The 26349-nt window shown below is 34.3% G+C and overlaps 1 protein-coding gene across 4 annotated transcripts in view; it reads right to left on the bottom strand.

The window, feature by feature from the left end:
• Positions 1 to 25329, bottom strand: part of LOC149786729 (tubby-related protein 3-like) — a 165388-nt gene extending 140059 nt beyond the window's left edge. For 2 of the 4 annotated variants that reach the window (XM_089977229.1, XM_089977226.1), the window contains exons 1-2: positions 25253 to 25329; positions 9248 to 9342 (exon numbers count right to left, since the gene is read on the bottom strand). The gene's annotated coding sequence lies outside the window, so the exon portion shown is untranslated. Of the gene's footprint in view, positions 1 to 1123; positions 1148 to 9247; positions 9343 to 25252 lie in introns of those variants that run through there. The other 2 variants (XM_089977228.1, XM_089977232.1) reach the window with 2 other exon arrangements.
• Between the last annotated feature and the right edge of the window lie 1020 nt (positions 25330 to 26349).

Below are 26349 nucleotides of genomic sequence, written 5' to 3'. Positions count from 1 at the left end.
GCATGTCACTGGAGAATTTTCCATTAACATTTGAACATTATTTCAGTAATTACTGTAGTGGTTTTGTTTTAAAAGCTCTTTTCAACTACTGTTTCAAGTATTACCTTAAGTGGAAATATATCCAAGACTCATTTAGACAGATAACTACAATCAGGTGTAATGATTTTCTTACATCCTTGACATAAAATTGACCTGAAAGGACGGTGGATCTATACTTTCTTACTAATTTTAGTATAACCATGAAGTTTGTTGCTATTATTAGCAATACAAACTATATTTGGTGACACAGAATAGCCACTGTGCCATAAACAATGAGGGACTGAAATCCCTCAATGTGGAAAAAAAAGTATCAATTCCAGGCAACACAAAAACCAATTACAGATTTGTCTGGTTCAGCATGGCAAGCACATCATGTGAGTTTGAAAAGCTGAGGCAAACTATCACAGAACTAAAAAAAGACATTGCCTCACATAGTAAGGCAAGCAATGTTAAATATGATTTAAAAACTTGAACAGGATTCCCTTTCATTCTTCCAATGACTTTTACTTTTATGTAAACTGATGCCAAAAATTTGCTTTCATTCAGACATGTAATAAAATCTTTAATTATTACAATTAATGACTTGATAGTCTGTATAACAGTTAACATACATTTCCACTGGCAATCACATAGCAGTAGTAATAATAATGATGATAAGTATGATGATAAAAACTCTTCCTTAGGGTCTGCAGCATACATGATATTAGATTCCTCAGTTAATGATACAGCTGTAAGTCTTTTAGAAATGCATATTCCCTAATTCCAGGCAGAAAGTAGACTATATTAAAATTCAATACAGTCCCAGTCAAATACTTAGAACCTAAATCTATTTTAAAATATCTATTTATTAAATACTGAATACATGCACCCACCTTACCATTCCATGACAAGTGTGTTATCCCTCATTTCCATCAAAGCAGATTGCAGGAAATTCCTTCACAATTATGAAAAACTTTACCTGTAATTCTTGTACAAGAGTGCTCTGGTCATGTATGTATACATTCTATATACAAATTAATCCATAAAAATGCAGCCTATAAGATTTTCATTTTGTACAAAATATGCATAATACTTTCAGAATTACCTGTATTAAATGATGTAAACTGAGAGAATCTGCAAAAACTGAATGCAGACAGATAATAATAGAATTAAATATGTAGTGTTTGTGTAAAAGTAAATTAGTATAAAATATGCAACTATGGAAATCTAACTGCTGACTATATTCAATACCACTGAAATGGAACAATGACTCCCACTGAGAACAAAAACTTTCAGCTGATTTGCTGTCAATGAACTACAACAAGACAGTGTCTGAATTTTCAGACAAGAATAGAGACATATTTAATACTAAATTATTTTAATGGAACACAATAATGCAGTCACTATACATAATTTTGCTATGTAGTTACTAAAAATACAGACAATTACAATGGATTATAGTTCATGTGAACTGCGAGTAGACATTACCACTAATCCCTCAGAACACAATAGTAGCCTTGAAGCTGTTTTAATGAATCATAATGTAATGAAGTATTTGTTAAAATGAACAAAAGCAAGGATATCACATGCCCAATTAGATCAGTTCTAAAAGAATCTAGCAGCCCTGACCAACTCATTACTTACCCATCATTAGAAGAAATGTACTCTTCCCTCTTTTGCTTAAACTCATTTTCATGCTTGTCCGTTTTATTTTCTCCATAAGTAACTAATCTGACTTTTTTCCTGATCCTCCATCTTTATTTTCTTTCAGCATGGTAAATTGACATAAAAACAATATTCCAAGATCTAAAAAGTCACTCTTATGCCTAATCAACATTAGTAAACAGTTGTTCATCAGTCGTACTTTAGGTCATGAAATATCACTAAACGTTTGACAGAGAATTAAGCAATTAAAATTACAGGACTCCCTCACTATAAGGCCCTTCATTATAACAATTCCTGTTATAAGGTGTGTATGGTCATGGATTGCATTTCATTATTCAGTAGTATAATTATGATATATTATGTACTTCATTATAACAGTCTCACTATGAGGCGGTATATACTTCATGGTTCCAATGGAATGTGTAATAATGAGATACCGGGTAGTAATGTATCATGTACTTCATTATACGGGAGTTTCACTATAATGGTATGCTGCATGGTTCGAATGGACTGCATTATAATGTGGGGGTACTGTATAATACTGTAAAACTGACTGATTTTAATAACAAATCTGAACTGAAATATAACGTTTAAATAGGTTATTGTATTTCGTGGTTATGATATCAAACTATTTAATGCATCTACGAAACTTTACTTGTGATAAAAAGGGTGTAGATTAGAGATGGCTACTGTAGTATGTCCTTGGGCAAGGGACTTTACTATTATTGCATTAATGTTAAATAACCTACTGGTACCTGCATTGCTGAGCCATAAAACACCAACCAAAAAATCAGACTGGGTACACATCAAACAGCAAATTGCAGATTTACATTATTGTTAATTAAAGAAAGAGAAATTTTAAAAGGTCTTGTACTAGTATGAAGTGTACAAGTCTAAAATAGTGTGGAAAAATGTGGAAGAAGAGTCCCTCAGAAGAAATGACTCTTTACTACCTGAAAAGAATTACACCTTCACTTAGAACCAGTCAGACATGATATGAAGTCTTCTGGAGAAAACCTCATGCTGATATTGACTTCCTGTTAGGAAGGTTAATGATAACTTAATTTTCAATATGGCTGTGATGGTAGCACCATTTTCTTTAGAACAATCTAAACATCATAAGAAGTTTCATAGTGAAACCCTAAGCTAACATGACCCTTCATTTTGAACCAACAAAATCTGGGGATGAACATATGTGTCAAGTTTCAAGGCAATCCTCCAAGAAGTTTAAGAGGTCTAGCAATAACAAACTTGTGCTACAGATGAAGGGTCATCGAATGACAGATGCAGATGACGAACCATCCCATAAGCAGTAGAGTTAATAAAATTGTAAACGTTAAACAAACATTCCCAATATGAATTTAATTTGTATAATGGAAGGAATTATAGTTCTTGTGAACTTGTTTCCTATCTTTTGTAGGAAGACACTGAATTGTCCAGATTATTTACTTGTATGCACTGCTACTGTGTCCTCCAAATTTTTATTTATTGTCATGAACATGAATCAAAACTGAAACTAATTTGCCAATCATGATGCCGGCATAGAAAAGAGTAACCAAAATCAGAATCAAACACATCTGAATACAGTTTAATTCAATTATAATTACTACGGTTTTTCTCAATAAGTAGATTAACTTTAAAAAACATAAATGTAAGAAGGAGAGATAGAGAATGAGACAGAGATACAAAGAGAGAAATTTATTCTTGCACTTGATGCTAAGCAAGTGCTAATATGAAAACCTATAATTTGTTGTAAAAAAAAACCCAAGTTAACCAAGCATGAATAAAGACTCAAAACAGTCTCATCAAATGCATTCTGTAGTCTGAAGTTTACTAAAGTCTCTATACATGTACATTTAAATGGCTTGGTTTAGTTTGCTGCCTGAAAATGTTTACAAAATCAGTAACTGTGCAAATGAGGATGTCACAGAGACACAGGAATTACCAATCATAATTAAATTATATATTTCCATATCACTGCTTAAGCTGACTGCTTATTAATATTTTCTCTTAAATCTTCTAAGGTAAAGTTGATTATCACATCAATGTGGCATCACCAGGAAAAAGTGATTACAAGAAATGGTTGTACCATACGATACATATCAGGTTAACCAACTGACCTTGCTGATAATAAAAGGAGTTCTTTAAACTACATTTTTTAACTTTCAAAAATGTTTGTCAACAGAACCTTTGACGAGTAACTTTTTTATCTTTAGGAAATACTAGCGTTTGTATTTGCTTATAAGTCAAGTTTAACTGCAAACTGCATAGACCCAGGTCTGCCAGTGCATAATGAACTGGTAGATCTGGGTCTGTGCAGTTTGTTAAGAGTAATCAGAAGAACAAACAATACAGACCCTGATCTGCAGGCACATTATGCTACAGCAGATCAGGATCATTGCTGTTTGCAGTTTGACTCGACTTATAAGCAAGTCATGGGTTTGCATATAAACAGCAAGGTATGGTATACACATTGTCCTGGGGTTTATATATAAACAGCAAGGTATGGTATACACATTGTCCTGGGGTTTATATATAAACAGCAAGTATGGTATACACATTGTCCTGGGGTTTATATATAAACAGCAAGGTATGGTATACACATTGTCATGGGGTTTATATATAAATACCATTAGCTGTAATCCTAACATGCAGACACAATGAAAGGTTAAGTTTCAAACTGTTACAATTAAACTGCATAATTTCAGTTACACAGTTTAGATATTTTGGTGAATGTTGCAGCCTAAATGCCTTTATAATTAACTGTCAACCAATTATCCCTAGATGCAACTTCTGCAATTAATTAAATCATGGAAGTAGATCACAGTGACCATGTTTTGTTGCCGGACACACCTTCATCCCTAGAAAGATCTACAATATAATTTTGATGCCAATGGCTGTAGTTTGAATTTACAGCATTAAAAGGTACAGAAGGACATCCCATATGCTTTCTTTTCATTTTGGATTATTATATATACTTGCTCATAAGTCAATCTGAACTGCAAGCTGCACAAACCCAGATCTGCCAATGCATAATAATAAAAGACAGCAACCATCACAATTTATGTCCAATCACTTTCACTGCACTATGAAACACCTATTTAAAAGTAAAGCCATATTGATGACATCATAATGTAATGACTGTTTCATTTCAATCTGTGCAGCGAGGTTTTATTTTACACACAAAAAACAGGATAACTTTAACAGACGTGAACATTTGTTTTGTATTCCTCTCAGCTTTAAACTACTTCTCCTATTCCATCCTTAATTGAAAATATAGTAATTTACTGAAATTAGTGTTACAGTATTGTTTATTTACATACCATATATAATCACTTATAAATCAAGTCAAGCTGCAAACTGCACAGACCCAGATCTGCTGTTGCATAATGTGCCAGCAGATGCAAGTCTGTGCAGGTTGTTAGGACTAATCAGTAGAACAAACAAAACAGACCCTGACCTGCAGGTGCATTATGTTACAACAGATCAGGATCTTCGTTGTTTGCATGTGTATGTGTGAAATGTGTGTGATTTGGATTTTTAACGTAGCTTTAACAATCTTTCAGTTTTTATCACTATGATGTCTGCAGTATGGCAGTTTACAGCGATGTCTAGCACTGGGGTATCATGCTGCAGACATCCCACCCAGTCACATTATCCTGACACAAGGCCAACCAGTCCTAACAGTAACATCTTAATGCTGAGCACCAAGTGAGGCAGCTGCTAGTACTATTTTTGTTAAGTCATTGGTATGACTTGGCCGGGGATCGAACCCACAACCGCCCACATCTGAGGTGGACGCTCTAACCACTAGCACATACAATGACTAATATAGTTATATTTTGCATTTGGGTTGGACTTACATGCAAGTATTTAATGTAACTGATAGTGTGTATAGTTTGCATTTGGGTTGGACCTACAAGCGGGTATATACAGTAACTGAAGACAATGACTAAGGATTATATTTGTACATCATATTCTATCATTCTCTGCATGTTCAGTATTTATAAAGGATCTTACGAATATGAAATTAATGAAATGAATAATTATTATTGTAAGTTTTGTAACCATCACACAAAAGAACAAAAAATATATTCTTTATATCAAATTACAAAACAAACAAAAAATCAGCCTTTAATATTAAATCTCAAAATTGTGCAGTGATACCAATGGTTCAATACATGGGATATCTCAGACTTGACATAAACTAACGTCAAAATAGCATTTGTGATGCCAGGAGGCATTATTATTTATGCATAGTATGGACAAAAATATGGATTTATGAATCTAAATATACTTGTAGTCAAATGATAGTTACTCTGCCTCACGGGAATGAAAATTACAAGCATGGTTAGTAATACACAATATGCCATTTCATGCATTTAGTTGGGTTTTTTAAAGAACACCTGCAATCTACAAGAATTTTCAATAACAGACTGTAACCCGATGCACTAAAGGTTTCATCATTTAAGGGGATTTAATGCAATTTTCTAAAGATAGGCAAAAATTAAGAGTGAATTACATTATTTCTTTTTGACAAGCTATAAACTTATCTTAATAACTGGTGTAACTGTATCGTAATTCTGTTGTTTAGGGTTTAACACCATTTCTTTGTGCAAGACAAGCTACGCATGGCAGCCAGTATAACTGGTGGATGGATAGCCAGGGAAAGTCCTGGTAAGAACCACTGACCCATGGGAAGCTACTGGCAGCTTTATTGCATACCCACACTGGCCGAGACGAATACTTGAACCCTCATGGACAAAGGTAAGATTGCAGTGACTGGTAAAGGCAAGCGCTTTAGACCACTCAAACAACCACTCACCCCCAAGCCCCTATGTATCCTAATTCTACAAAACTCATTCGCACACCCAAAAATCTATATCGACACACAAAATGTTTCTTATCTATGTTAATACATTTAAACATCTGAATCTTACAAAGTGCTAAACACCACAAATTTGTAAAATTTGTATTTTAAAAAAAAAATCTTAACCCTTTACCTCATAGAGCATAGTTACAAAGTGCAGCACGCTAGAAATAGAACACCTGTTACCTAGTTGACTCCATACGCATAGGCCTGCCTGTGAACTGTTAAACAATGTAGTGTATGTTACGTTTAACAGCAATTTTAACCATTTTACATTTTTGGTACATATCTATTATATGTGGAAAAATTTAAGAGTGAAGTCCAATTGTTATAGCCGTGTAATCATTTTTCATGGAAGAATTTTTTATGTGCTTTAAAAATCTTGAGAGAACTCATTCATTGTCATGTCAGTGAGGCCGTGTGACCAACTGTAGCTGCCATTTCTCATACTCGAAATTTACAAGTGTTTCATCTGCATCTACATCACTAAGTCATCTGAATTTGATAATTTATAAAAACTAATTGCTGCCTACATCAATATCAGAGCATTTACCTAAGTTATTGAATCTTTCAAAGTTGTGATTCTAATCGTGAAAACTTTTTAAGTACTGAATGAAATCGGCGACCACCATTTTGGAGAGTGAAGATTATGACCCAGTTAGTTTAAATAGCAGATATCGACCAGTGCATAAACAGTGACCACGTGATCTGACGTAACTGTCATTCACAGAAATGTATGTAGTATCTAATGGGAAGGGGAGTTTCCCCGAAGGTGGCGCTATGAAAACCAGCTCAAAATGGCTGATGTTTACAGCAGGCGTCAAAAGGCGCTTCCATGCGAATGGAGTAGAGGTATCCAAAGACACTTGCATGAGGTAAAGGGTTAAACAAAGTGTAGTAATATTGATTTTTAAGTATATCTGGATATTTTAGACATCATCCTTTCCCTCAAAAATTGTCATAATGTCATTTGAGATACCATGTGGTCTTATTATACACATGTAATATCAGAAGAAGAAAAAAAATTATAATTTTAAATAATACTGTACTCATGTAATAATTTACTTTCACTCAAGATCATTTTAAGCCATTTTATGCAAAATCTGAGAATGTAGATAATGTATCTTAATTGATCACGTTTTGTGGGGGATTTTTTCAGGATGTCTCCAATCTGCAAAAAGGTCCAATTATATACCTAGAGGGATGCACCATAGATAAAATCATTCATGGGGATGTAATCCAAATTTCCCAAAAATATTAAGAGTAAATATAGTTCTTTCCCTTTCAACAGCTATAAACTTGTTAAACAATTATTATTATTATTATTATTATTACTAGCGCTTCCAAAAACACACACAAATCTACACACGATATTTTACTTAACTGTATCAAACCCTTCAAAATTTCAAAAACGAATATATAAAGTTCATAAATGATATCTTTTCAAATTTGGAACAGGAACTCACAAAATAATGCCACTTCCATGGTATCAGACAGTATTGTTATTGTAGCAATGAATGAACTGTACAAATGATGTCACAGCCACCTACATCTGATACAGCTGGATTCGATAAATCATTCATGTGGTGAAATGGAAGTAATTTTCAATAATCCTAGAAAAGCAGTCATACTGTGACCAAATTTTCCTGTTTGACACATTTTCGCCTAAAATATTCACACATAGTGTTGAATGGCAATTTGAGTGAAGGTATCTGAATAGAAATCTGCAGCCTGAACAATAAGAATGGATATTCTTCTCTTAGCAATTTAAAGTAAAGCTAAGAAAATAGGTCAGTCACATATTTTTAGTCCAGAACATGTTTGTCCTAAGAAGCATGCTTATCTTAAGTGGTATTAATTTTAGACCAAGCTATTGTGCCACCTACTCTTCATGGTCATCTTTGACATATTAAAGTTGTCTCAATGGTTCCCATAAGGTTCAGGAGAAAATGCAGGACATCAAATTAAAAGATTTTTACTTGAGATCTTAGATGGAATGAATCAAGCTCACCTCAAACTGACTTACTAAAAGAGTCTAGTCACTGCCAAAAGTAGCATAAGACAATCAAATTCATTGGCTCAAAGAAATGTCTTACTGTACTGAATTTTACTAACTTCAGCACCAATCAAGAATACATGGTCAAAGATCATGGATAGAAAATGTAAAGAGATTAAAGCTTCTGCAAAAAAAATGCTGCATTTATTTCCAAGGAGGCAAAGTAGTATGATAATGGTAAATGCCTGAATAATCTTAAATCTACCCCTATGCCAATTAACACAAACAGGTAAAGATGTTTGTTACCCATCATTTTTTTCTTTCTAACCGACCTCAACTTTTGACTTTGAACTTGGCTTTTCCATTTCTGAAATGATCTCTGTGTAAGTTTTGGGCATTACTGCTAGACAAAATTATAACAGAATTAAGTCTGGGCATGATTCTAAAGCAATTTTAAAATAATAATGAAATTTAAGTCACAATGTCCTAGATTTGGTGCATGGTGTACATTGTTGGTAAGTAAAGTACATAAGTTGTAGTCCAGAGCTGTAAGACATATGGAATAAAAGAGCTGTAAACTTATTCTATATATGCAACTTTCTCCTCAAATCAATGGTATCTGCATGGCAACATCGTACATGCCATTAATGAAAAATAAATGGGTTCACTTAGAGTTCCTTTAGGTGAGCACCACCTACCTTACTGAAAACCCTGATGAGCTACAATGTTCTCCAACTCTGTATGCGTCACTGTATTTCTCTTATGGCAAATTCATGAAATATTCAAAAATAACCTGAAAGAGAAATATGCACAAACCTTACTTTGAAACAGAAAAATGCTGTATATTTTTTAAATTTTAAAATTATACATATCACTAAGTTCAAACTGCTTTGGTTACTGTGAATTACTATAAATTAAAGGGTATCAAATTTTATGTTTTGGTATTTATAAAAGTATTCATATGTACTTCCATTTGTGGATTTAAAATTTTAAAAGAAAATATATTTAAATATTGAACATAAAAAGGTCTCGATTGACCTGAAACATCTACCCCTATGCCAATTAACACAAAGCAAATTACCTCTACACATGACAAAGTATCACTAAGTAAGACATAATAAAAACTGGACTGTAAAACATGGAATTGATCCACAGGATTCTTCATTCAGTTCTCTGATGCAATATATATATATATATATATATATATATATATATATATATATATATATATATATATATATATATATATATATATATATATATATATTCAGTTGGGACACAGAATTTCAGCGGCAACCATTAACAGCATTTGAACCTGTCTCTATGGATTTCATACATACAACCTGATGAAGAGTGCACCAAAGTCATGTGAACTTGATCCAATTCCAACATCACTGCTGCTTGAGTGCTTAGATCCAGTATTGCCTTCACTAACTGATGTTATTAATACCTCTCTCTCATCCAGGGAACTCCCATCATTTTTCAAAACTGCCATTGTAAAGCCTCTGCTGAAGAAACCAACACTCGACCATAACGATTTAAAGAACTACCGCCAAGTTTCTAATCTCCTATTCATATAAAAAATCTTAGAAAAGGTTGTTCTGTCCCAGCTTGTATCTCATCTAAATTCAAACAGTCTTTTTAGCAATGTACAATATGCATATCACCCCTGCCACAGTACTGAAACTACTCTTCTAGAAGTAGTTAATGACATTATCTCTGCTTTGGATAGCGGAAAGATTCAGTCCTCACCCTCCTTGATTTGTCTGCAGCATTTGACACAATAGACCATGATAAATTACTTCACCATCTCCAGCACATATTTGGCATTTATGATACAGCCGTACTGTGGTTCAAGTCCTACTTGGTCTACAGAACACAAACTGTGTCTGCAAATGGAATACACTCCAGCCCAGTTAATCTATATTGTGGTGTTCCACAAGTTTCTGTTCTTCGACCTGTTCTCTTCATTCTATACACTCAGCCGCTCTCAAGTGTCATCGATCATCATCCAGTGTCTCACCAACTGTATGCTGACGACACCCAAATATACAAATCTAGCCACCCAAATGAAGTTGATGCTACCATCCAAGGTGTAGAGAGGTGCATTTCTGATGTGAAATCATGGATGACATGTAACAAGCTGCAGATGAATGATGATAAAACTGAGGCCATTCTGATCACAACACAAAGACTTTCTCATTCACATCCTTTACCTCAAACAATAAATATCAGCAACACCAACTTTAAATTCACACAGTCAGTATGAAACCTAGGTGTCACTCTGGACAGTAACCTCACATTGCACCAACATGTCATGAACATATGCAAGGCTGCATATCTTGAGCTGAGACGCATCAGCTCCATTCGCAAATATCTTTCAGCTGATGCCACTAAAACACTTGTGTGTTCATTAGTATTTTCAAGACTGGACTGTTGCAACTCAATTCTGTCTGGTTCATCTCAATAGCTACGTTTCACTGACAGACTCCAGTCCAACACACCTATCCGACCTCACCCACACGTACACACCAGCAAGATAATTACGCTCCTCTTCTGAAAATTGTATAATCATTATTCCCACTAAGAAAACGAAGTCATATGGACATTCTTCTACATACCAGGGCCCAGTAACATGGAAAGAATTGCCCACTGAACTTAAGCACAAAGACACAATGATCCCATTCAAGAGTGCTCTTAAAACTCACTTATTTTGACTGCAAGAACAAACTTAAAGACCTAATATTTCCTACCTTTAATATTTTCAGCATATTTTTTATGTTTTCTAATTTCATGATGTTTGTTTTTTGTAATAATATCATTATATATGTGTATTTTTATTTTTATGTTATAGGTCTTATTAATGTTGTAAAGCACTTAGAGCTTCTAAAGATTAGGCGCTATACAAAGTCCTCATTATATATATATATATATATATATATATATATATATATATATATATATATATATATATATATATATATATATATATATATACACACATACATATGGGGGCCCCGAGTGGCCGAGTGGTCTAAAGCGCTCTTCATTATGTATCACTGCCATCTCACCTCTGTCTGCGGCGGTTTGAGTCTAAGATTCAGCCAATGTGGGCATGTGAGAAAGCTTGCCAGTAGCTTCTCGTGGGTCAGTGGTTCTTTCCGAGGTTTTCCGGGTTCTTCCTCCACCATTAATACTGGCCGCCATGTATAGCCTATCGTGTGCTGAAAAATGGCGTTAAACCCCACAACAACAACAATACATACATACAACCAAACATACATATATATATATATACCCCACTAATAAAACAGTGCCAAGGGTGGGGAGCCTTGTATTCTCCAATTACCAAAAAGCAGCCAAAGAATCGCTTCTACATTATATATTGTAAATGATACAAATTGTAAAGAAATAAATAAATAAAAGCATAATTCATAAAATTTACTTCAACTATAGTCTAGTGTTCAGGAAATACAACCAAAAAAATGTTTTTAAAAAATACCAAAATGCAAAATATAGGAAGGCTGTAATCTAGAAAAAGAGATGCAATACGCACATAGATTTCTACTGAACCTCTGTAGCATAGACAAAACTGAAAGATGGGGCAGTCTTTCTAACAATTATGCTCAGTCAATTCATGCTGGTGAATCCACTGAGTAAAAGGAGCTCTATTGTGAGGAAAGATTCTATTCAATTTACCCCATGTCTCACATAATTTTGAAACTAAATTGTTTTTCATTGCCATATCAAATTCAAAAAGTAAAATTTACAATTTAACTAGTAATAACAATCTGCTATTATGTTTGGTTTGATCAGTGGAATAATATATGGTACTTGTGACCAATAAAATAAAAAAGTAGTGACAATTTGTTTGTTGAGGAAATACTAGTAGAATCAGACACAATAACTGCTTTGACATTAATCTGTTCAGTTTGGAATAGTGTCTAACAGCAGATTATACAGTGCATCTGTGATCCATGTTGCAATAGTGACTAACAGCAGATTATACAGTGAATATGTGATCCATGTTGCATTAGTGTCTAACAGTAGATAATGCAGTGCATGTGTCATCTATGTTGGAATAGTGTCTAACAGTAGTTAATGCAGTGCATGTGTCATCCATGTTGCAGTAGTGTCTAACAGCAGATAATGCAGTGCATGTGTCATCCATGTTGGAATAGTGTCTAACAGCAGATTATACAGTGCATCTGTGATCCATGTTGCAATAGTGACTAACAGCAGATTATACAGTGAATATGTGATCCATGTTGGAATAGTGTCTAACAGCAGATTATACAGTGAACATGTGATCCATGTTGCATTAGTGTCTAACAGTAGATAATGCAGTGCATGTGTCATCCATGTTGGAATAGTATCTAACAGTAGTTAATGCAGTGCATGTGTCATCCATGTTGCAGTAGTGTCTAACAGCAGATAATGCAGTGCATGTGTCATCCATGTTGGAATAGTGTCTAACAGCAGATTATACAGTGCATCTGTGATCTATGTTGCAATAGTGACTAACAGCAGATTATACAGTGAATATGTGATCCATGTTGGAATAGTGTCTAACAGCAGATTATACAGTGAACATGTGATCCATGTTGCATTAGTGTCTAACAGTAGATAATGCAGTGCATGTGTCATCCATGTTGGAATAGTGTCTAACAGTAGTTAATGCAGTGCATGTGTCATCCATGTTGCAGTAGTGTCTAACAGCAGATAATGCAGTGCATGTGTCATCCATGTTGGAATAGTGTATAACAGCAGATAATGCAGTGTATTTGTGATCCATGTTTGAATAGTATCTAACAGTAGATAATGCAGTGCATTTATGATCCATGTTGGAATAGTGTCTCACGGCAGATAATGCAGTGCATTTGTGATCCATGTTGGAATAGTGTCTCAAGGCAGACAATACAGTGCATTTGTGATCCATGCTGGAATGTCTCATGGCAGATAATGCAGTGCATTTGTGATCCATGTTGGAATAGTGTCTCTTGCCAGATAATGCAGTGCATTTGTGATCCATGGTGGAATAGTGTCTGATGGCAGATAATGCAGTGCATGTGTGATACATGTTGCATTAATGTCTCATGGCAGATAATGCAGTGCATTTATGATCCATGCTGGAATAGTGTCTAATGGCAGATAATGCAGTGCATTTATGATCCATGCTAGAATAGTGTCTAAGAGCAGATAATTCCGTGCATTTGTAAACCATGTTAGAATAGTGTCTAACAGCAGATAATGTAGTGTATTTGTGATCCATGCTAGAATAGTGTCTAACAGCAGATAATGCAGTGCATATGTGATCCATGTTGAAATAGTGTCTAACAGCATATAATGCAGTGCATTTGTGATCCATGCTGGAATAGTGTCTAACAGCAGATAATTCAATGCATATGTGATCCATGTTGGAATAGTGTCTAACAGCAGACAATTAAGTGCATTTGTGATCCATGTTGGAATAGCATCTAACAGCAGACAATTCAGTGCACATGTGATCCATGTTGAAACAGTGTCTAACAGCAGACAATTCAGTGCATTTGTGATCCATGTTGGAATAGTGTCTAACAGCAGATAGTGCAGTGCATTTGTGATCTGTGTTGGAATGTGTCTCATGGCAGATAATGCAGTGCATTTGTGATCCATGTTGGAATAATGTCTCTCTGCAGATAATGCAGTGCATTTGTGATCCATGTTGGAATAGTGTCTAACAGCAGAAAATGCAGTGCATTTGTGATCCATGTTGGAATAGTGTCTAACAGCAGATTATACAGTGAATATGTGATCTATGTTGAAATAGTGTCTAACAGCAGAAAATGCAGTGCATTTGTGATCCATGTTGGAATAGTGTCTAACAGCAGAAAATGCAGTGCATTTGTGATCCATGTTAGATATTTTCATCAATAAGTAGCTGCTGAAGTTATTCACAAATATGTGTCTAAAAAAGCACACACTATGAGTGACACCTAACTGAACATTTATGTTTGCAAAGTTTGCATTTATTATTACACTGACAGAATCATTACATGAATACTTAGTTTTCATGTTCACTAAACCAATACATTAGTACTTACTTTTCATGTTCACAGAATCAATATGTTAGTACTCAGATCGCATGTTCACTAAATCAATACATTAGTACTTACTTTTCATGTTCACTAAATCAATACATTAGTACTTAGTTTTCATGTTCACTAAATCAATAGATTAGTACTTAGTTTTCATGTTCACAGAATCAATACATTAGTACTTAATTTGTATGTTCACTAAATCAATACATTAGTACTTACTTTTCATGTTCACTAAATCAATACATCAGTACTTAGTTTTCACGTTCACGGAATCAATACATTAGTACTTACTTTTCATGTTCACTAAATCAATACATTAGTACTTAGTTTGTATGTTCACAGAATCATGACATTAGTACTTAATTTGCATGTTCACTAAATCAATACATTAGTACTTAGTCTGCATGTTCACAGAATCATGACAAAGTACTTAATTTGCATGTTCACTAAATCAGTACATCAGTACTTAGTTTGCATGTTCACAGAATCATGACATTAGTACTTAATTTGCATGTTCAATAAATCAATACATCAGTACTTAGTTTTCATGTTCACAGAATCAATACATTAGTACTTACTTTTCATGTTCAATAAATCAATACATTAGTACTTACTTTTCATGTTCACTAAATCAATACATCAGTACTTAGTTTTCATGTTCATAGAATCAATACATTAGTACTTACTTTTCACGTTCAATAAATCAATACATCAGTACTTAGTTTTCATGTTCACAGAATCAATACATTAGTACTTAATTTGCATGTTCACTAAATCAATACATTAGTACTTACTTTTCATGTTCACTAAATCAATACATCAGTACTTAGTTTGCATGTTCACAGAATCATGACATTAGTACTTATGTTTCATGTTCACTAAATCAATACATTAGTACTTAGTTTTCATGTTCACAGAATCAATACATTAGTACTTAATTTGCATGTTCACTAAATCAATACATTAGTACTTAGTTCGCATGTTCACTAAATCAATACATTAGTGCTTACTTTTCATGTTCACTAAATCAATACATCAGTACTTAGTTTGCATGTTCACAGAATCATGACATTAGTACTTAGTTTTCATGTTTAGAGAAATATTACTAATTAGTTTTCATGTTCACAGAATCAATACTTTAGTACTTAGTTTTCATGTTCATGTAATTCTGTATGTCAATTAAATCATAATCAATAAACTGACACTGTTCCTTTTTTCCATAAATGTCAGTGTGTTTGTGTATAAATAAAAACATGTAAATAAATAAGAGCTGTTCAAATCGCATTGCCTGACGTCTCCCAGACGATTCATTTTCGACGTCGGGCAAGTCAACTTTTCCAGGTCGCAAGCCCGGGACAAGTGCCTTTTGCTCCTTGTTTAAAAAGTCGTGCATGTCCGTATTGTTGTGCTTTAACTGCCTCTTGTACCTTCATGTGGCAATTCATTCCCCCGCAGTGTACTTAGTTAACGCTTGATTCTGCCCTTTTCTATGTATACATTTATGCCTACTAGAGGTCACTGATAATTGCTTCCTTTGCACACGTTCTATAACCGCTTGCATGACTTTTATCGACAAATCAAAACTGAGCCGGTATGATTAATCTGCAGTGTTTTAAGCGGCTTTATTGTATCATGTTTACTCCAACCAGTTACATACGAACGGCTTGCTCTGATTTTCATTAAGTGAGTCAGTGTAATTATATTATGATAAAAGAAGGAATTTTACCGACATTAGTGTTGCTTTCCTTTATGAACTGATTAAATGATTATTTAATTTTTAATTGATTAGACAGTGGATTAACTTCCACCTGCAATTAAAATTAAACAATTATGCTAATTAATGAGCTTTCGGTTAGTACTGAAACGATGAAACCTATGTTATGATCACTTTAGAAGTAGTTGTTAGGCAAGTTGATATTTACTTTGTGGATAAAGTAAATCATCTTCGCAAAGATGGTAATAGAAGAGAGAGATGGAGAATTTGTATGACAGTGGAGGCTAAAACATAACACTTGCAACTGAGCTATTTCTTCCATGAGACACAAGCCAGAATCTGCAGCATGTCATGTATGATATAACTAAAAGACAGCCATATTGGGTTGATTGTCATTCCTGGCTTGAATTTACTGACTTAACAGGAAACTGTTTGGCAGTTATTTACAGAATATGCAGCACTTAGACCAACAAGTAGATCTCCACCTTCTTTTTTTGCTGGAAACTACTAGTAGCTGACCAGTAACGTCAGAAAAAAGTTGAGACCTACTTGTTTGGTCTAACGTCAAACAGGCACAGGTTGAAACTGACAAATTCAGACAATTGTGGGGCAAATGAAAAGCCAGCTGGGATAAGTTAATTGTCTGAATCCACTTGTCATGGACAAGTGGGTGAAAAAAATTTGATTAGCCATATATATATATATATTGGAATTTGAACAAAAATACCATTGAACAAACAAAAAAATAAGGTTTTGCCATGGCATATAGCTGTGGGAAGGGAGGCACAGAGGCGATGCGCACTTCGAACATCACATTTTTCATATTTCATTATGATCAAAACCAAAAATGTTGCTACACCATGAAATTAAAGTGATTCACAGTATCTGACTGGTGCAAAACACGTTCTTTGTAGTTAGGTTGATGTACAAAAGCTTCTTTATACTTTCCTTGTGATAAAACATCTAATAAAACAAGATACCTCACACACACGTACACATACACACAAACAGTTGCATACAGTGGCTTTCATTTAACTTTCCAAACTAAATCATAAATGCCATTTAACTCCAGTGTGATCTTCAAATAGATATCATAGGCTCAGCTTATAAATGCTAAGTGCAACAGTGATGTACTTAGTTTGTCCTTCTGTGGTCCTGGGTTAGATACATTGCTCTGGAAAGTGCAAGGGTGCATGGTCTCAGGCCTCTTCAGAGACTGAGAGAAGCCTGGGCCAATTTGAGAAGCCAAATGCACCCCCACGCACAGCTGTGATTGGGCCTGCATAGTGGTTTTGCAAGATCAAATCAAGATAATTTCTAAACCACAAAGAATCCATATATGTAAGTTGTACAATTAATGTTAACAGTTGTGTGGTTTGTTATGAAGAACAAAATAAAACTTTTATAATATATCTTGTCTGAAGGTAGAAACATTTAAATGCAAGTGACTACTCCAACCAAAGTCCATTTTTATGTGAGAAAACTATAAATCATAACCAGACATCTTTTCAAACAATGTACAATGTGGACTATCAGGGTTTATTATGAGATAAATAGTACATATGTATTATTACCTATATTACTTGTGTAGGATTATCATCACACAATTTAAATCAAACATTTTTATAATTTATGTATTCTCTCTCTATATATCATAATTAGGACAAGCTTCTAAGAATACTTTGGATAATTATTAACATATTCTGAACAATGTCTCTTTTTTCAAGACTGGAAGTAAATGTTACCACCCCCACCCCCACCATGAAGCAATCTGTTTTCCATGAAACATAATGCAAAGCATGGAGTCTGCTTCTTTCTTAAAATGCCAAAAATAAGACAACTATCTTAATATATGAAAATTATGAAAAACAATGTAACTATCTAAATAGCTGAAAACCTAATCAGAGAACCTCAGATACAGCACTATACAACTTACCCACTTTCAAAAATGACTTGATATCAAAAGAATATTCAGCACCATTATGTAGTCCAATATAATGAAGCTAAAAACAAAGAATACAAAAGCAGACATGCATCACATTTGTTCTTCTTATAGTGCAATCCCTTGATAATAAAGCCCTGCAGCTGCCTGCATTCCATGCATGATTAATTGCATCAAGTCAGTAATTAGCTTCCACCTCCTATCTAACCAAGAAGCAGCCACTCATAGTGAACAAAATAATGTACTAGAGTCTAGTCTTTTCAATCCAATCCATACCATAAATAAATAATGCTAATGTATATTGTTGTTGTTGTTGTTATAGGGTTTAACACCATTCTGCAGCATAAGATAGGCTATACATAGCGGCCAGTATAATTGGTGGAGGAAGAATCCTGGAAAACCCCTGGAAAAACCACTGACCCACGAGAAGCTACTTGCAGGCCTTCTCACGTACCAACGTTAGCCAAGCATATGAGACTCAAACTCATGCAGACAGAGGTGAGATGGCAGTGATCCATAATGGTGAGCGCTTTGGACCACTCGACACCCCCCCCAATGTATATGACAACATTAATTTCATATCAATGGATCTGATTTTACTCTAATGCTCATGCAACTGCACTTTGAAGCACAGATGCAGTTACATAATATGGCACCAAACTGATGTATATGCCATTTATTCCCATGGTCCAACAAACCTTGTGCCCTGAGCCCAAGGATGTATGAATACTGGGATTGAGTTACCAGCTACTGAATTCTGGTGGCTCACTCAGCTATTAAATGTGATGTGATTTTGATTTTTAACGTAGCTTTAACAATTTTTCAGTCATATCGCTACGATGTCTGCAATGTGGCAGTTTATAGTGATGTCTAGCACTGGGGCATCATGCCGCAGACATGTAGCATGATGTCCCACCCAGTCACATTATCCTGACACCAGGCCGACCAGTCCTAACACTAATCTCTTAATGCTGAACGCCAAGCGAGGCAGCTGTTAGTACCATTTTTTAAGTCTCTGGTATGACTCAGCCGGGGATCGAACCCACAACCTCTCGCATCTGAGGCAGACGCTCTTACCACTAGGCCACCGGAGCGGTCCTCAGCTATTAAATAATATCATGATAAAATATAATTGATAAAATACTTTACCAAGGGAGAATAATTATAAATTATTAAAACAAGGGAAATGGAAATCTTTAAACAGTTTCATATTCAATGTTTCCTCTGGGCAACTGAACTTAGGTGGGGTTTTCAAACTCTTTGCCTGGTAGTCTAAACTTGTTGCCCTGTAGTCCAGTAGGCAACTGATTGATTTTTTATTTCATCAGACCCTGCTTCTATTTATGAATTTGAACAAGCAGTATATACCATGATCTGTTGGTGCATCATGGGACAACAGGTCTAGGTCTATAATGCATGCAGGCCCTGGTCTGTTGAAGCATCAGTGGAAAACAGATTCATGTCTGCACTAGAAACAGTTTGATCCTGATCTGTTGGGACACTACAGGACACCAGGTCATGCTCAGATGAAAACCAACCAAGCAGTTTTCCAGATGTCAAATATGAAAGTGCTGATGAATGCATAAAGGCCCAGCAGATGCAGATCTACACCAATGTTCACAGCATGGCTCTTTTCCTGGTAAACTAACAAAAGGTTTGTTAAGACAAGGTGATCTCTCTATAGAGGTCATTATATCATGTAATAAGATTAATCAGTGCATCAAGAACCTGGTCAATAAATGTTAGGTAGTCTCCCAGAACAGGTTTGGTTTTGTGAGTTTAGTGCCATTTTTCAGCATAAGATAGGCTACACATGGCAGCCAATATATTAGGTAGAGGCAGTGTATTTAGTGGAGGAAGACTCTGGGAATACCCACTCACCCACAGGAAGCTAATGGCAAGCTTTCTCACATACCCACATTGGTCAAGCTGAGATTCAAATCCATGCAGACATAGATGAGAGTGATTTGTAAAAGCTAGCACTTTAGACAACTCATCCATCTGGGATACCCATGTCGTATTTTTGCAGACAGTATATATCAAACTTAAAGCTTTGAACTCCTTGATTACATGACTGACCAAAATAAATCTTGTTGCTTATAAAATAATATTTGAATAAAATGGCAATTAAATTAAATAAAATGTTGACTTCATAAAACTTTATTGTTACTCAGTTGTCGTGATTAAAAATAGAACTCTGATCTACAAACACAGGTCTACCAGACGAAGTCAATAGCATATGTTAGGAACATGATTCTTAACCTACCAAAATTTATACTGAGCAAAGATGTGTTGATAGTAAAAAAAGATTTTGTGATGGTATAAAGTCCAAACATGAAAATTAATGTTACGTGACAGTTTTTTTTTTCTGTATTACTAATAAGTGCAGCTTCATAATCAAAGAATTCAAAAGAATTTTGATATGGCTTTTACTTTGGTTAATTGGTGACTAATTTGTTAATGACAGACAATGAATTCTTAGATTCTGTCCAGAAAGTACAACAGCCACAACATTACTTGATGACAGGTATATGACACACTTATGAAATAGTTGTAAAAAAAATTAATTAAACAAAATAGGGCATCCCCAATCTGATTAAAATTAGATCTCCACTGTCCTACTTGAAGATCAGAGAGCAACTGCATCAGGGTCATGTTTTGGGACCTGTGTCATTACCATAGTCACTAATTTTATCAGCCAATCAGATGAAGCCTTATACAGTATCTTCAAGTTTGGGAGACTGAGCATTATAGCTGAAGAGCATCAGAATGTGCCTATTGATTTGATTTCTTTCAAATTTTTTAGAGAAAAAAGCAGCATTTCCATTGGCTAACTCAAAGGTCACCAGAACATGATCCCTAAGCATTTGCTGTTAGATCTTCACCCAGGACAGAGGAGATATGATATTAATCAAATTGAGGGCATCCCAAGGTTACCAATTCTTGAAATTTCTCACTTTTTATAAGAATTTGTAAATTTAAGAATTATAATTTAATTTTATAGGATTTATGTGTTATTAAGCTTGAAAACTGATTATCGTACATACATGCTTATAAGTCGAATACAACTGGAAACTTTACAGACCCAGATCTGACATCTCAAAATGCATCTGCTGAGCTAGACTTGTGCAGTTTGATAGGAGTACCATAATCAGTAATAACATGGACCCTGATATGCAGGTGCATTATGCACCAGGATAAGCAGGATCATTGTTGTTAGCAGTTTGACTCAACTTATAAACAAGCATTTATTGTACACCTTGGACTAACAGCCTTCACTACACACACATACACAAACACTGCATCAATAGCATTAACTTTGCAATGGCCATTAATTTCGTGTGTGGACCATTTTCAACCTGCATGACTTCATGAATCCCACTTAGGTGTAATACTTAGTTATATTCTTTAATGTTTGGTTGTCCAACATTACTTACTATTCTTCCATTATAATGATTCACCATCACACTGCTACATACATGCATTGCATACACTCACCTATAATTCAGAGCAACTGCGAACAACATACATCTGATCTGTCATTGCATAATGCAAAAGCAGATCAGGGTCTTTACTGTTTGTTTTTCAATACTACCAGCACATTATGCAATGCAATGGTATATCTGGATCCATGCAGCTGGATCCAACATGTCCATGAATATTTATGATACTGCATGTAAGTTAAAGTACATTAATATCTTTGGATAAGAAGGACTTTTTAAAAGGAAAAGTAAGGTTTGCTGGAAACTAATCATTGCATCCCTAAATTAATATTGCTGTATATGTTTTTTTCCTGGCACGACTTTTAGATCTTTTTGTAATGTATTCTACAGTGTCAAAACAAATGGTATATCAAAAACATAACCTTCAATTACCTACCTTTAGTTCTTGAAAACAAGTTATCTTCTAAACAAGGAACTAGCAGGTCAAAAGGCTGCTATCAGATAATTAGCATCAAGCAGGGGCATTAAAAATTCATGACAATGTCATTTAACAACAGATTTGCAATCATCAATTGGCTTTAATAAAGCTAAAACCAATCCTGGAACCAAACAAACATCAATAGGTCCTAAACAGCCCAGCCTCAGGAACTGACTTGATTAACGTCCTTTACAGCCTGAACTGCATTAACTAAAATGAACTGCAGATAACACATACAGTGTTCAGGGGGAGAACATTTTTCAAAATCTATATGTTCAAGGGAAACAAGCTTTTAAAAACTAGTTGCCTAGCAGATTTCTCTGGTTGTCAGGTAAACTGCTTAAGCTGCCCCCAAGATTACCATCATCAAAATTATTCAACAATTTTTTATCATATACAGTGAAAATTCTTTCTGTCACATACAGTGAAACCTCTTAAAACTAAAAACCCATGGGACCAAATTTATTTTTTGGTGTCAAGAGGTTTTCAGTTTATAGAGGGTTTCACAGATGTGAAAATGTATGTCTTTTTATAAGCACTCTTGTATCAGTAAAGAGAGAGAATTTAATTACAGGAGAACATCTATGCATAAGACTGCACAAATATAAAAAGCATTTTCTACACAATTAATGACATAGTACCTATCAACTTATGTATCTATTTCTATTGAAAATCACATCCAGTTACATTAATAAATAGTTGTTCCTAATAAAAGTACAGTTCTCATTTCAAGAACATGAAGGAACAAGATACCTTTATTACAAGTCCATTAGAACTATAAATCATAAACCATAATGTTTAAATACTGCTCATAATTCATAATGTTCAAGTGCCAAAAATATTTCCGAGTTTTTTCAGCAACAGTTTTGGTACCAATTCAGACTGTGGCTATTCTATTCTGCAAGGGTAGTTTAATCCTACAATACTTAGCTGGTCAAATAACAGTAATGCTACTCAAATATATGAATTATTTTATCATTTAAAATTCAATCAAGTGAACTGACTTCCTGAAAACTTTTTGTCAGTCTGTTTTGGCAAAGGCCACATTCCTGTTTTAAAAAAAACAAGTATTTAATTTTAAACTAAAATACAAACTTATATTGATCATTTACAGCATCAATCACAATTAGATAATTAGTTGATAAATATAATTTTTTAAGTGGCTTATCTACAAGCATGTAGTTATCAATTATTTACTTTAAAACCTGGCTCATTTTTATGGTATGAAGAAATTATATATGTGAATTTCCTAATTTGTTGGAATTATTAAAAAAGATTTAAAGATACAGGTAGCATGTGAGTTAAGGAAACAGGCTGTTGAGATAGACTTGACCATATCTGGACTTTTGCTAGAATTACTGAGCTTGAATAACAGTACCTCTGATATATTTTTTAATGAGTGTGTGTGTGTGTGTCATATTGCTACGATATCTGCAGTGTGACAGTTTATAGTGATGTCTAGCATTGGGGTATCATGCCGCAGACATGTTTCATGATGTCCTACCCAGTCACATTATACTGACACCAGGCAGAGAAGTCCTAACACTAACCTCTTAATGCTGAGCGCCAAGCAAGGCAGCTGTTAGTACCATTTTTGTAAGTCTTTGGTATAACTCGGCCTGGGATTGAACCCACAACCTCCCGTATCCAAGGCAGACGTTCTAACCACTAGGCAACAAGAGCGGTTATTTAAATGAGTGAATGGTAAATTTATCATAGTGAATTACCTGTTTTCCAATGTATGATTCATTTGTGGAAAAAAAGAAAAACCTGGTGCTAATTTTAATTATTGGCTATGATGCTATATTATCTTTGGAGTCTAATGAAACAATACAAAGCATCGCTGCTTAAATAATGCAGATTCATACAGGCTTATGGACCCTTTTAACTATGCAAGTTGCATATGCTTTGCAATTTGTAATACTTGTACTAAGTAAGTTTAAAGAAAGACTGCTCAGAAATAATATGCATATAATGTACATTGACTACTGATGATCATGTCTGACTAGTTCTAGAGTATTAGACATTGACTGTCCCCATCAGAAATATTGGAGAAGATGTCTAACACTGTATGTCTAGTGTATCACCTACCAAGTTAAAAAACTTAAAACATCAAGAACATACAAAATTGCTATCTTGACTGTCACGCAATGACCAAAAATAATGTCATCTTGTTCGGATTTGAAATTAAACATAAGGTGTCAATATAAACAACCAAACAGACTGCTCACTGTCGTTTTCTGGTTTGCAGAACAGTCCAGTTTCAGCAGAAACTATCATCTACATCCAATATTAATGATGTCTATATAGTTTTAATATTTCTAAAATAAATTGAACAAAATAAAAATGTGTAACTCTTTCATACATGTGATCAAGGGATATAATTCACATAGTTACATAAATTGAGGGAATTATTTTGAGTTTGCTGAAGACTGCGAACTGCATCATACTTGTTGTTGGAGAAACAGACTCGCCTACGCAAACCCCATTTGGTTCCACCGTGCAGAAGATGACCAGGTTAGGGCCTGTTGACAATCATGTTACAAATTAAAACTTGATGAATGAAATTGCTCTGTTTTATATATATATATATATATATATATATATATATATATATATATATATATATATATATATATATATATATATATATATATATATATATATATCCTTGATGCTTTTTTGTTTTTTTTTAAATCATGGCGGTAGGGGTGTTCAAATAATCTGTAGTATGCAGCGAGATAGTTAACTGTTTTTTTCACCATTTGTCACAAGAATGTATCGTCAGTTCCTATCTGCTAACTTTTGGCTGCTTGTTGAGTCTGGATAAGAGTCTAGCATCATTAAGACTATTATTCGGACCACCGTATCCAAGGTCACAGTTCAGCAGTCCTCTCATTCCGAGACGATTGTCATGTCTCTCACTTATCTTTGCTTCTAGATTATTTGTAATGTGAAGAAGAAACCTTTTCTATGCAACTATTTACTTTTATAAAGTTATGCACGAATATGGATTATAAATAACACATTTTATCCTGGCACTTACCGTACACAGTGAAATTTCAAAGATGTGCATGAACAAACAGGAAAAATATTTCATAAACAAAGAAGACACGGAGTGACTATATTAGACAGAATTGATTGGTCAATATTTGGGAATGTATAATCGCTGGTCTACATAGTGTACCGTGTATCCAGTAATTACAAAAAGACGCGGTATTGAACGAACTTACACTGAAATGGAGAGATAATGAGAGGTTATGATACAATGATCTGCGCAATATGGGATTGCATTGTACGAGCCTATGTTGTACTGAAACACCTATATTGGACCCAAGGTGTCAAATCTAATAAGATAAGATTTATCTAACGTCGGCGTGATTTAAAACAATTCAAAATAAGCTCTAAATAGCTTTTAACCAAGATCACAAAAAACAAATGAGTCATTACAACATGCATGATTTGCAAGACATACAATTTTTAATTCACCTCTGCTTTGTAACATTCGCAGTCTTTATCATGCATAAGATGTACACAAATTTTGACATTGACAAGATTCTAATCAGGAAGCAATGTTGCCTATGCTGCTGGCTTTATCACTAGAAGTTCATTTAATTTTGTTTTGATCGTGAAATGCACGAAGACATGGAAACATTGTAAGACAGTTGTAATTGGATACTATTGTTATGTATATTTAATTTGCATTGTGTAAATGACCTTTATCCTTAACTGAGGGTACGAGTTCAGCCTAACTGACTAATGTCTTGTTATATTGTAAACAACATATTACATAGCTAATATTTATCTATGATTTTAGATTATACTTTAAGATCATTATTACTTAGAGGTAAACATGTTTACAGATGTTGACTTCAAAGTCAACATTTCGTTTTGCAAATTAAGAATATTGTAAAATCATTTTGTTTACGAATTTGATGGGAAAATTATCATCATCCTGGCCCTGTCATTGTGTCATAGCTTTTTGTATAAATATTGTTTCCTTCAGATTTACTCATTCCATATCTTAACATCAGTTAAAGTTGTGTTTCACTTAATATTTGAAAGGATTTATTTATTTACATTATTCACTTGAATTACAAAGTGCTCGTTAATACTTTCTGGACTAAATAGCTATTTTGAGAA

The sequence above is a fragment of the Sinohyriopsis cumingii genome, chromosome 12, assembly GCF_028554795.1.
Source record: "Sinohyriopsis cumingii isolate HCF-2022 chromosome 12, ASM2855479v2, whole genome shotgun sequence".
Lineage (NCBI taxonomy): Eukaryota > Metazoa > Mollusca > Bivalvia > Unionida > Unionidae > Sinohyriopsis > Sinohyriopsis cumingii.
This window is presented reverse-complemented; position numbering and strand designations above follow the sequence as displayed.